We start from the raw sequence: 13,957 nt of genomic DNA, 5'->3' as shown, positions 1-13,957 counted from the left end.
CATCTCTGATGAATGCATGAAGCAGATGAAGGTATCCGGGTTTTTGTGAAAGCTGTCTCATTTTAATGATACATTTAGAAACATTGGATCTAATTGATGTTCAGGGGCCCTTAGACCGAATCCATACATGAAAGGGCTAAGAACTTCATCTGGAACTAGATGTGTAAGTTGTTGACAAAAAAAAAGTAACAAGCAAAAAAAGACACAATAAAATAAAGATCTTTCTTTGTCATCTCTTTGTTTTGAATTTAGTTTAGAGAAAGCAATGGGTATCATATAAACTATAAACTACAGTAAGCACTCCAATATTATTTTAGTTCAAGATATTACAAGAAAAAAAAAGATGGACATCTGTCAGTTTTTTGTACTGTCATTTAATTGATATTTAATTCATAATTAATGTAATGTATATTAGAACATTTAATTATTGGTGTAGATCAAGAACTATGTTGCCTTTTTTCTGCAAAAAGAAATAATGCAGTCTGTGGAATATGTGTCTTAGAAAAAAGGATAAAATTTTAACTGCATTTCCTTCTTATGTCATTTAATGTGGTATATATAAGGCTTGATATATATATATTTTTACAGTATAATAGCTTATATTTTTTAGCTGACTGAAAGAGCAGTTCTGAAAACTCTTAACTACTGAAAAATCTTAACTTCTGAAAAATCTTAACTCTTAACTTCAAAGGTATCTAAGAAAAGCATTCATTGTAAGTTGTCTTAAATTTACTCTACTCAAGAGTACATATATTGGGAAAGTTTAATTATTCTTTAATATAAAAAACTTGAGAGTGCCTATGTTTTATTTCCCTGTTGAGCTACACTAAAACTGTGATAATTGTGTGCTGTGACATGCCCAGGATCCTGCTCTTCCAAACAGAGTATTTCAAAGTGTGCTACAGCATCCTCCTGGATTATCTCTTTGTATATCTTCATCATAGAAATAAGGTTGGGATTCTACCCTGACACAGAGTCAAGGCAGCTGGCATATGTAGTCATACCCAAAAGCTCAGAATCAGTTGAAGGTCCTGCAGTTTAAATGGCAAAAGATATGGCATTATGGGTAAAATACTGCATATTCATCAGCTACTGAAATAGAAGAATTTGCTCTCAATAATTTTTGAGTTAATTTCTAATAAATCCTGTGATAAGAGCTCACTTGATATTTTCACTAAAATAACAGAGATAGGCTTATATTCATGGAAGAAAAAAAAGGGCTTCTCTTTATTTCATCGTCTGAGGAGGACTATATAGGTAAGACTGGAAGCTTCTATAAACATCATACTCTTTGGATCTAAGCTTTTGCCAGGTGGAATTGAAAAGGCAACTGAAATTGCATGCTGAAAGGATTTTCAGTTAGCATATATGAAAGCCTTTAATCACAGAATATAGGTGCTCTCTCAGCTGTATCCTGTTTTGTACTGAGTACTGCCGAATTGTTAATTGCTGTGGAGAGATGAGGATAAGTAACAGTAGGATTAAAGATGCTCTGGATTCTGTTTCATTCTGTGTGCATCAGTGCTTGAAAAGCAAATAGAGGGACAAATAGCAAAACAGGACTCTCCCAAATCCTCTCATTTAATTTGCATATCATCTTTTCAATACATGACCTCCACCAGTCTTCGTATAGTACAGGTATAGATGCCAAAAAAGAGCTTTTGTTTTGTTTGCATTCAGAGAATACACTGAATGGTTTTCAGACATAAAAAATAAAGAGATCGAGGGCCAAAAATAATGTTTGTGTTAACTCTTTAATCTCTACTTTGTATTTTTGCCTTTCAAAGACAGATAGTACTGTTTTGTAATTCCCTTTTTCTCTTTTGCCAGATGAACTACAGGACATCAATAGAATAAAATCTGTATTCAAACCAACATATACTAGACCAATTAGACCTGATATTATCAGTGATCAGTTATGGGATAGCCAGAAGGAGCCATTTGTGTGAGACAATGAGCAAAATTCCCATCTAGAAGGTGAAGAGGTTCATGCTGTGTGATCAAGAATAAAATTTGACTTTCAAACCTCAAATAAGACAAAGATAACCCACCAAACAAAATTAGTGTTATATTATAGTGCTGTTCGGGGTTTATTTACAAATATATTAGTATGTTTTAAAACATTTCCTAAAAGATCTAATTGTAACATTTAATTTTACACTTTCATGCCTGTTACAGAAAGTAAGTGACTAGCCTGTAAAAAGATGTACAAAGAGAAGCGTGCTCATTTTCATCATGGGAAAACTGTTCTCAGTTGTTAACTTTCTCTGAAGAATATGTGCAGTAAATGGAAGGAGGTGGTCTCAGTAGTCTGGGAGTAGCAGTAGCAACATTTTATATATGTGACAAATTTGCAGTAGGTAATTGTCAGCTTTCTCGTCTACTGTTCTTCTTAGCCATACATTTATATTGAATAAAATATTTTATTATGTAATTACTGCTGCAGTTCTATAGAATGCAACATTAAAAGAAAATCTCTATGCATTTTTAGTTGCTTAATTTTCATTAGAAAATTTTACTGATTTTTCTCAAAATAGTCTGTAGCAGAAGCCTGAAATACAAGAGCAAAACTATCAGTGGTATCAGTGGAAGCACTCAAATTAAGAATGTGTCTTATCTGTTCTGGCATATACTGTTTGAGATTGATATCATTTTGTGACAACAAAAATCTAGGCTGGTATGTCTGCTCTTGCCTTTACTACTGGCATCAACAGGAATCTTGTCATTGATTTAAACGTAAATAGGCTTTAACATTGTGACTCAGTTTCCTTGTTAGAAGAAAAGACATCATCCATAGGTAAGCTTTCTTACTCAACTATTTCTAAACAGTATTAATGCTTTGAAACCTTTTATGATTTTAAAGATACTACAAAGCTAAAATGTATTACTGTATATCCATTTTAGTTCTTCAGAAGCTGTTGACTTAGCAGTAAATGCCCATTTTGCTTTTACTGCTTTTTGTACTAGAATACATAGTTTTCACTTGTGAATCTTAAAGCTGTTCATCTTAGACCTATATTTGTCCAGGCACACAAGCTAAAATATTGGTTTTCCCTTTTTATAATTCATTATATACATTTACAGTAATGGTGAGCTGTAAGTATAGATTATATATAAATTGAAGCTATTTGAAGATAAAATGAAAATTGATGCATTGTAGATTTTTATACTTTAAAATTTGGTCATCCTAATTCATTAAGGATGAGGGTTTTTTCCCTCTGTTGTATTAAGGGTGAATGATGGACCACTTTTTACTTGATCTTCAATAAGAAGTACTGTTGTTTTATCAGATTTTAGTGCTTTGCTATATATTTTATAAATGCTAGGTTATTTCTGAGATAGCAGGCTAATAATCTTAGCAACAGTTCATTTGTATCTGTAAGTTATTTCTATATCTATGATAAAAAGGGAATATGCTTGCACAAAAATACTGTATTATTGCAATTGTAAGACATCTAAGATTCATTACTGTGTTTGTGTAATAACAGAAATGCAATGGAGCTAATTTGTTTTGTCCTTCAATGTTAAGATAAATTTTCTGCATGAATCTTGTTTATATTTTTGAACTGAATATCTTTTTTGCTTGAGTGATGCTGAGCCAAGTAAAATTATCATCAGTATCTTCTTTCATTAATCAAACTCCATTCTCGGACTTTCTAAAAAGAGACCACTCCATCATAATTAGTAGTAATCTGCTGTAGTGTGATTGGTAACAATCTAATGTGGTGTAGAATGACAGAATGTGTTTGGAATGAGAGTGATCTGACCTGTATGCCCACAGTCCCCGGTTCCCTCCTCACATAGCTGAGCTTAGCCAGAACCCACCCACATACCAGGCTTCCTTCCCCTGGAACCCCGGAAAGATTGGAAAGGAGAGGTATAGGCCACTTGCTGTATATTGTCTGTGTGTGATGTGGAAGCAATGAAGGGCCAGTGGAAGGACTGGGGAAATGGAGATGCAGCTGTATAACCTGTTGTTAGACTGTAGAAGTGGCTCTGTTTGTCAGTTTTGCTTCAGATGCATGTTTCTCCTGTAATTTCAAACTTCTGCATGGAACAGTTTGTTTTAAACACCTTTATAATTCAAAAAGGATAACTAGAATTGACTAGTCTATTGGTTGATGATATTTTGGCTAAAAAATTTTTGCTTTTGCTTTCTGTTCTTACAGGGATTAAAATATTTGGGAACAAGCGATAGAAATATGTGTCTTGCTGAAAAGAAGTGATATGACAAACGCAAGTAGAGCAATGAAGCAGAGACATTCTAGTAAAAAGGATACTGTAATTCAAATCAGAGTGGAGCTGATAGTGTGAAAAAAAGAAAACGAGTAGAATGTGCTTGAACAGTGATTTATATTTTTGTAATTCTCTACCATGAACTCATAATTGCAGAACAAATTAAAATTCCATTGAACTTGACTGTTAGAAGGAAGAAGTGAAGGATTAAGGGGAGATTGTCCATCCCATAATAATATAGTTTATATAAAAAAGGCTAGAGTGTATATGCTGTGTTTATGAAAAATAATCCACATAACACTGCAGAACATATTCAAGAATACTTTGAAAAAGGACATTTTATTGTTGCCAGGATTAAGTGTAATCCTTAGAAAGGATTGTTAGCTGAGTGCTTGTTGTGAATATTGCAAAGAGCTGTAACACTAAAGGGAAAACAGGAATATTACATACCTATCACTGGAAACAACTCTTTGCTCACAGTTCCAAGTGCCTTTGCAACAGCAGTCTACCCTAAAATGACCTTGTCTTTGCTCTTTATTTCTTTATTTGGACTGCTTTGTTATTTCCAAGTCCTTCCACTTTTATGGCTGCTTTTAAAAGCCTTGGGTACTCAAGCTATGCAGCTTTGTCAAATCCAGGTATGTATATCATATCCAAAAATTTACTTTTAAATGGAAAAGGCTGAGGTCTCAAGGCTGTGGAAATTGGTTCTAGCCTGCTGTGGTGAGCTGCCCTTCAAGAAGTTGCTTCTTACATTTCTTCTGTTAGCAGCAAACAAGCACATAACTGGAGATCTGGCCCTGTGTTCAAGTATTTGTGTAATGCAGTTTTGGATTTCTAAAAAAATGTTAGTGTTGCATCTCTGCTCACTGTGTGAGTATTTTTTATCACAGGATGCCGAGGTCAGGCATGTCCTGTGCTAGTTGTGGCTTACAAAACAAGTGTGTATGTTTGAGAAGGTGGGCACAGCTGGAATTCCTCGGTGACCTTGTCCATCCTATGCACAGGAAGCAATTTCAAGGTGAACTTTCCAGACATCCTTTCAAGTAAAACTAGCTGGTTCACTACAAATAAGTGTATTACACACGTGGGATGGACACTTAGAATAATGCATTGCCTGTTTTGTAATCCTTGATTTCTGTGAGGCTGTTCAGACACTCAGTATATGCAAGAGTGAGTCTTGCAATTAGTCATTCAGAGTTGTTTTCTTACTACTACAAAGTAATATATACCTTTAGTATATACTCTACATATACTTTTCACAGAGGAAAAGATTTCTCTGTAGGAAGGAGGTTGCTTTAAAATGATTTGTTATGAAAATTTTGATTAGCTTGGTTGATTTCTCTATTTCCTTTCCCGCTATGTTTTAGTAGGGGGAGAAAACCCAAAGAACTCACATGGTGAATATGTCTTTAGAGGCAAAAAAGTTAACCTTCAGTGTATCAGCCTGTGGTTTTGTGCTGCTGCAGTTTTGATTTAGACAAGCTAACCTGTTGATGAAAGAAGATAATAAATGCTGTTTCATTTTGTGTTTTATAATCATTAATTTTCACTTAGGTCTTTAAACAATTAATGAACAAAGTCAGTCCTAGAGTCCCTGAAACACTCAAATTATTTGGAAAGTTTAGTCTATGTAGCACAACAAACTCTCTTAATAAACTATTATAGGTATTCATGAGATCATGCTTTTTATAGGATATATTCATTATTTTCTTTTGCTCTCTGCCAACCAGCTTTCATAGATTATAAAACTGGAAGCTTAAATATAGTCCAGACCATTAAAAGGGTGTTGCATTCGATTATAATGGCTGTAATTGCCTTAATTATGTAAATGAAGGGGCCTTGCCAATCCTACAATACATTAAAGGCTTTAGAAGTATGTCACAGTAGTTGTATTGAAATAAATAACCAAAAGAGATGCAGATGATATGCTGAGTATCTGGATCAGCATTGTCTTTCTGTTAATGCATTGTAAAATAAACTAACAGGATGCTCCTATGTTTGCATTTCATTACTGATGTAATGGTAATTTTTTTTACTGATACTATTTTTATACTATCGATATGCAGTAATATTTAAAAGTCTTTCATTGCTCATCAATAGGAGATAACAATAAGAGAAAATCCTCTTTTTTTCTTTTTTTTTTTTTTTTGAATCAGGTAGTTTTTTTTGACTAGTTTATTTGCCCTTCCTTATTTTTGGCGAGTAAAACATTTGGTGCTGATTTTGTAACCTGATTCTGACTTATTTTTTCCTGTAATTATATCAGAACTTATTGGACAGTGAAGCTATTTGAGATCCTTAGGGAGCTCTGGAATGGACTGATGATGGTGCAGTAGTGTCCTGAAGGAGTGTTGGATCTGTGAGATTCACTGAGTTGTCTTCAAGTAGGATGTAAACCCAGTGGTATTTAAAGAACATGTGATACCCTTTTTGCAATCAGTTCTCAGTAACATTAATTGAATCTTTATTATTTCAATTTCCTATTTAGTTTACTACTTCAATTGTGCTATCTATGCTCCATCTTAAATAGTTGCAGTATTGCTTTTCTGAAGTGACTAATAGCTGCTAGAATTTTGATATTTTGTTTAAAATATCGAAGTCTTTTAGAAGACAGGGATTAAAAAGTCTGGTTTTGGCAGCTATTGCTAATGTTTCTATAGTTGCTACACAAAAATTGACAGAAATAAAATGTGCTAATTACAGCATCAATATCCTGGTAATATGGTTGCCCTTTCTAAATGTTTTTTTTTAACAAGCGTGTTGGGTCTCATTTATTCTTTGAAGCTGATCTCTGTCATAGTAACTAATTTCTACTTGAGCTAACTTTAAGCAAATATTCCAATAATTCATTATGCAAGGAAAAAATCTTACTTGGTATCAGCATGTTCCTACGTGGTTACACAATGTCTTCTTTCTTTCAATAGTTAAAATATAATCAGTTAATTTCAATAGTTAAAATATAATTACACATAAAAGTACAAGTTTTCTCTAAGAAAAACCTTTCTCACTTCTCTTGAGCATACAGACAGAACAATAATGATTTGCTGTTTCACTTTTACTCTTTTTGTATAAATATTTGAATGCTCTTTCACAATTGAAAACCTTTATTCTCTTGGTTGGTGTAATGTTTTGAGGCACTACTGGAATGGTTTAATGTGCCTAGTGTGTATTCACTGATGCTCTGAAAATGTCTGCGTTTTAAAAGTATGATGACACCTAGGCCATGTTCACATCATCTGATTATCCTACTCATTTCAAGCTGTGATAATTTCTAAAAGTTTGAAATGATGATACAATGCTAAAAAGAGATTTTACAGTTTCATCCTCTCCAGGACAATCCTTACATACTTCGGACTGTCTTTGAAAATACATTTTCCTTTTCCTTAAAAAAAAAAATCCTTACTTTCTATGCAAAATTGTCATTTTACAACTCTTGCTAGCTTTGAGTCTTCATGTAAGTTACTATAGTTTTACTCAGAGTCCTGGTAAGGAAATTTAAACAAATATGCACTAGTGTCAGCAAGATCTAAATCTGTTTCAGGTGATACATTTTTATATCTTGACTGTTTTTACTGCCAAGAAGGCAGATTTTATATTGGTAAATAAAAAGATTTTTTTGTATTGTTGATGAATCAGCATTATGAAAAAATATATTAATGAAATTATTAAATTCTACATGCCTTACATTATAATAATTACCCAACAGTGTTGCATTTTATCTGCATCACAAAATACAATATTTTATTTCATTTTTTCTTGATATCTTAATTTTATATCCCAGACACAGACTACTTTACATGTCAGAAATCTGCTAAATAAAACATTTAAGTCTTCATGGAAAATTAAAAACCCAACTTCTGCCCTGAAGGCATCATGGTCCATGAAATTAGCTGTGGCATCTGTTTTAACTGTTGTTCCTGCTGATACTGCAAGATCAAGTGCTACAGCCACCTTGCATGCAGGCATCAGCAATTGTTCAGTTGTGTCAAATTGTAAGCTTTGGCTCATTAGCATGGTGGCACCTTTATAATAGTCTGAATGCTAAATGAAAAGCATTTGGCTTTAAAACATAACACCCCCTAAAATTAAATGACTTTGAAAAACAAGTTTGTATTGTGATTTGCTAGTACTGAAATATGTTTTTGTAGGAAGAAAAAAACAAGTCTCTGCTAAGAGTACATGGCAAGTCATAAGAAATCCTGGATTGATAGATCTTTAATGATAATTCTTGTCAAAACTATTTGCATTATTTATGCTCTTTAAATAGAAGTTTATTATAAATTCCTGAGAATAGTAGTAGAGCATGAAACATTTAAAAAGAGATTTGTAAAGCCAGCTTTGAAGGAAACTAAGTAAATTAAGATGGCTTTGTTCTGTTTGGTCTCTTCAGCAGAGTTGTCTTCTTTTCTGAGATTAGGTGTAGATGAAAAGTTTCAAGCAAGTTTGTATCACAGTTTACTATGTCTCATAGGAATCTGATTTTTTGGGTCTAGTTTTTCTTTTAAGGTCAGTATTTGAAGTTGATTACCCTCTGTAGTATTTCTCTCTACACAGTTTAAGAGGATTAAAAGATACTTCTGAGATAGATGCCACTAATAAGCTGTTATTATTTAGTTACCTTCTTTCAAAAGGTTTAGCTTCAGAAGAGGAATACCAAAAGAGTGTATAGTTTTAACAAAGCGAACAGAGTACTGTTGCAGCTTAGAAAAAACAAAGAAGATAGTATTACTCTTTCTATGTTGTATTTCACCCTGTTTGAATCTGTCAAAGAGGAAAAAAAAACAGTTTATACAAGTATATTCAAGTCAGTTGGGATGTTTCTGACAGTTTAATTGGTCATCGGATCATAACTAGACTTTGTAGAAAATAGGATACATAAAATTAGGAAAGCAAGTTTAAAAGAAAATTACTACAGATTGGACTAATTTAGGAAGCATTGTCCACCAGCTCTAAAGACTACTGGTAGGTAGTTTGAAAGTATTTTTTCTGAGTCAAAAGCTGAAAATAGCCAACAGTATGAAGTGTGTCAAGGCTAAAGGATGCAGGCAGTTGTCAGAGATGAGCGTTTGTGACAATTTGCTACCTAGAAAAAGAAAGCTAAAGGTCAATTCAGTTATTCACAAGATTATTGTGTACATGTGTTTATTTCTTGACATCTCTAGAATTTCATTCTTTAGAGTTAAAGTTAGATTTTGTAACTCAAGCACTGATTTACCATGTCTGTAGTTCATCCAGATAGTCATGTAATTGTGAGTGAGAGCTCTCACTGTATGTAAGGATTAGCAGCCTGGACCTGTTACAGCAAGCACCTTTGTAATGTTTGTTTGTGGGCAACATGAATATTGTCATGTAAGATGCAGTGGTCACGTTTACCTGTAGAACCAGACTGTCTTGATATCCTTAACATACAGCATGTGGGGTTAGAATTTCATTGATGTGAGTGATGTATGGGGCTGATTTCTTTAGCTTGTTGAAAAAGGTTCTCAGACAGGCATTTAGCATGCAATATTGAGTAAATATAGTAATTCAGCTTTCTAGCTGGAGTATATCCCCTTTCTGGAGAACATCCTAATTTTCTTGTGCAGAAGAACTATATATTACTACTTTCTTTGTCTTTGTCCTTTCTATAGGCCACTTTGTACTGTTTTGCACATACTATGTAACACTTCATTCTGCAAGTAATTAAGTCTAGGGTATTAGTCTTTGTAAGTTAGGGTAGGATAGTTAGAGTGAATGATAAGCATTGTTACTCATTTATCTTAAGTTGTTTAATTTGCTGTTTTAGTTTGTTGATATTATTTGAAGTTACTTAAGTCTTCCGCATAAAGATTTGTAATAAGTGATACCCAGTGCAATAAACATATTTCCTTTTTTTTTCTTTTTTAACTTAAGCTATTTCTAAATTCCTCCAATGTGTTCTGTAACAACAGACTTTGATATGACCAGGATATCAGGCTTCTGATTTGCTCCATTTCTCTTTTCAAAACCAGAAACAAGTACAGAAATAAGCTTGACGGCGTGGTGTGCAGGGGTGGAAAACTTCATGTAGTGTAAAAGGAGACAGGAATACCTTTTTTCCTCAAAATAACCTGTGCAACTAACACAGAGAATTTTAACAAAGATTCAGTAAATGAAGACTTAAACTAACCGTCTCTTGAGTTGATCTTTGTTGAGATGTTTGAAATTATCAATAAAATAGTTTGCTACCAAACTTTCACCAGGCTACACACCAGTATTACAGAATCACAGACTCACCTAATGGTTGAGATTGGAAGTGACCTCTGGAGGTCATCTTGTCCAACCTCCTTGCTCATGCACAGCCACCTAGAACAGGTTGCTCAGAACCATGTCCAGACAACTTTTGAATATCTCAGAAGATGGAGCCTCTCTGAACAACCTGTGCAAGTGCTCAGTTACTCTCAAAATGAAAAAACATTTTGTCATGTTCAGCAGAAACCTCCTGTGTTTCACTTTGTGGCCACTGCTTCTTGCCCTGTCACTGGGAAGCACTGAAAAAAGCCTGGTTCCATTTTTATGTCCTCCCTCCAGGTATTTATATACATTGATAAGATTCCCTTGAGTTTTCTTCTCCAGGGAAAGCGGTCCAAATGCTTTCAACATTTCATCATGTGAGATTTTGTTGATTCACAAAATGTAAAACAAAAAGTGCACATTTTAATTAGCTAACCAAAGTTGTCTCACTATCATAATAGAATCTCAGGACTGATTTTGTCATATTAAGTGACAATTAGTGAGACAATTTGGTTAGCTGTGAAGACCTGTGAAAGAGAAAAAGCTTCAAAAAATGGTCTGAGAACTATAGCATATATATCTATACTTAAAAAACACTAAACTCAGTTCATTGTGCTTCTGCGTGCAAATGAGTATTTTTCTTCTTTAGCCAAAATACAGAGAAAGAAATACAATCTGATCTGACATTTTTGAGGAACAAGTTGAGAAATGTGTAGCTTAGCATATAGTGTAAAATGTAGTCATGAAAATGTGATTTTTAACTTCAAATACATTTATCACAAAAAATTCTTTGTAATTTCAAAGTGATGATGTAAATCCATAAATTTCCTAGAAAACTTCACACAATTTACAGTAATTCTAGATTTATATGTTAGCTTATGTCAGAGTTCCTATTTAAGAGAAATATCTTCAAAAAAAATATTGTTTGCTTACATGCACACACAATGCAGAAGTCTATAATGCTTCACATATATATATGTATATATATATATACACACGCTATATGTATGAGGCACCTAGAACACTGAAACTATTCTGTGAAATTGAGCACTGTGATTTATTTTGGAAGGTAACATAGTCATATACAAGATAGACAGAAAAGTACAATCAGTAGTAGTAGCCTAGAAACCGAACATATTTTCCAGAACATGAGCTCATAAAAAGTCTTGCAGATCATAAAGCCTGCAAAACAGCCTTCACTTTCCATCTACTTCAGGCCCAGTGATGTAACATTCAATTTAATCCGACATAAGCTTTTTAATACGGTAATGATTTATTCTTGACATTTGGACAAAGGACACAAGGAGCCTTGGAAGTAATTTTTAAATTCCTAGCTATATATATATATATATTTATATCTAGAAGAAAGTTGAGGATAAGTGTAAGGATAAAATTATACTGAATTTCATTACCACAGAGGTCATCGAATAATTGCACAATCTACTGTTCCTTTTTTCTGTTACTCTACCTCTAAGCAGGATTTCTTCAGACGGGAAGAATGTTTCTTTTGCAGTTTAGGACTTTCATAATGGAAATAGAAATGCATATATCCATTAAGAAGGCATTTGCAAAGAGACTGATGGTGTTGGCATACATTTGTTAAGCCCTAAGCCAGTCCATGTGTGCAGATCACCTGCACTGCATATACAGTGAGTTTGGTGTGTCCCGGAGGCTTGCGGTTTAATGACTTCAGAACTGTATACCCTTCTGGGAGAGCTGAACATGAAAGGGTCTGATCAGAGCTTCTGATCTTGTTCTCATATAATCGGAAATTCTTTTTTACTTCCAGAGTTTTGGGGTAGATAAAAACCAGCATTTTAAAAAACCTGAAATCTGGGAACTTTTTTCCTATATTGTTGAGCAGTTTGTTTCAGTGTACCACATGGACATGGATCATTAAGTTATATAAAATAAAAGTGCATATAAAATCCTTATCAAGCATTATAAATGCTCATCAGTGTGATTCTGAACAATGGAAAATTCCTTTTGCAGTGGAAGCCAAACAGTAACTGTGAAAACAAAGTGTATCTGCATATTGTGATCTTCATAGATGACCTATTTTTTGCTATCAGTGTCTCAGTGTTAGACTGCATTATTTAATTTTTTTAAAACTTTGAATTTCTTAACCTGTGACATATCAGGCCATACAAAAAAGGGACTATTTCCTTTCTTCTTTCAATACTATGAGAGAAAAAGTTTATATGTGGACTCAAAAATTACACATGACAGTATTCATTTTCTTTGTAGTGATTGCATAAATGTCAGTCAATTAATGTAGATTAAAATGTTCAGCATCTTACCTTTCTGTAAAATGTTTTACATTTTAGTATTTTAAAAAAAAGAATAAATACTGTTTTGGTCCAGAAAAAAAAAATCACTCAGTTAAACAGTATGAAAGATATGAAATGATGAAAGATGTTCTGTTACGGAAACATGTGCTGACTGACAAATAACTTCTTTTCACGGAAAAATTTTCAAGACCAAAGTGATTAAATGGGACATCTGGATTATGTGCTGTACAAGTAAATATAAATAAGGTGTGGCTCATTAGCTCTTGACACTTCAAAATGTGAGGAAGTAAGGAAAGAAGCAGCCTAGAAAGGGAAAAGGGAAAAAAAAGAAAATGTGAATAGCAAGAAGATGATGATTCTTTATTATGCCTTAAGCTTGGGAGTTTTGTGCAGAGTTTTGTGCCCACCAGGCAGGTGCTTGGCTGCCTTATATAGGTAGAAGAGAGGAGAAGACCTCATTATTTTTTTATGTTTAGATTGAACTATATGTTTCTATCTTCTGCTGAATAGGTGATCTGGTTTTTGTTTTGTTTTGGGAAGTTTCTCTGTGTGTGTAGAAAATGAGAAACAAATCAAATCTAGATACCTTATGTACCTCGTTGACTACTTTTCAGAAAGATTTTGGAGAGTTTGTGTAAATTGCTCCCCTGTGGGACATTATCACTGCCTGTATCCTCAGGAAGTTTCTTGTAATTATCATCACTGCTGAGTGACTGAGTAATCAGAGGAGCTGTTGCCTACATCTTCTTCACAGGTGATTGATGTCAGTGTCTTTTGAAAATGTCAGGGTTTCTGTTTCCTTGTTTATTAATTCCTTCTAAGATACTTACCTAACTCTCAGGCATTTTTGGACTTAAAGAAGTGACTAGACGTTCAGTGCTCATTTATTTTGTTTTGATAAGCTGTTTGTTTGCATCAGATATTTTACACAGCAGTTTCATGGTGGTAGCAGGTGTGGTTTTGACTTCTATGGACCAGATGTTGTACACTGGTATTATTTGGACGCAGCTCCTTCATGCTGACTAATACTGAAAGAAAACAGTATTGCTAAGTAACACTGGACACAAGTTTAAATTGGGACAGGACTGGCTGGAGAGCAACCCTGCAAGAGAGCCATCTGGGGGTGCTGATGGGCAGCAGCTCAGTGTGAGTCAGCAGCCTGTCCAGGCAGCCCA

At 33.9% G+C, this 13,957-nt stretch overlaps 1 protein-coding gene across 4 annotated transcripts in view; it reads left to right on the top strand.

The window, feature by feature from the left end:
* Window positions 1–13,957, top strand: part of SPOCK3 (sparc/osteonectin, cwcv and kazal-like domains proteoglycan (testican) 3) — a 171,926-nt gene that overhangs the window by 128,413 nt on the left and 29,556 nt on the right. The gene's annotated exons all lie outside the window — the stretch shown is intronic.

Source organism: Lepidothrix coronata, unplaced genomic scaffold (assembly GCF_001604755.1).
Source record: "Lepidothrix coronata isolate B3197 unplaced genomic scaffold, Lepidothrix_coronata-1.0 Scaffold13, whole genome shotgun sequence".
Taxonomy (NCBI): Eukaryota; Metazoa; Chordata; class Aves; order Passeriformes; family Pipridae; genus Lepidothrix; species Lepidothrix coronata.
Note: the sequence above shows the minus strand (reverse complement) of the source record. Positions and strands in the feature narration are given on the sequence as shown.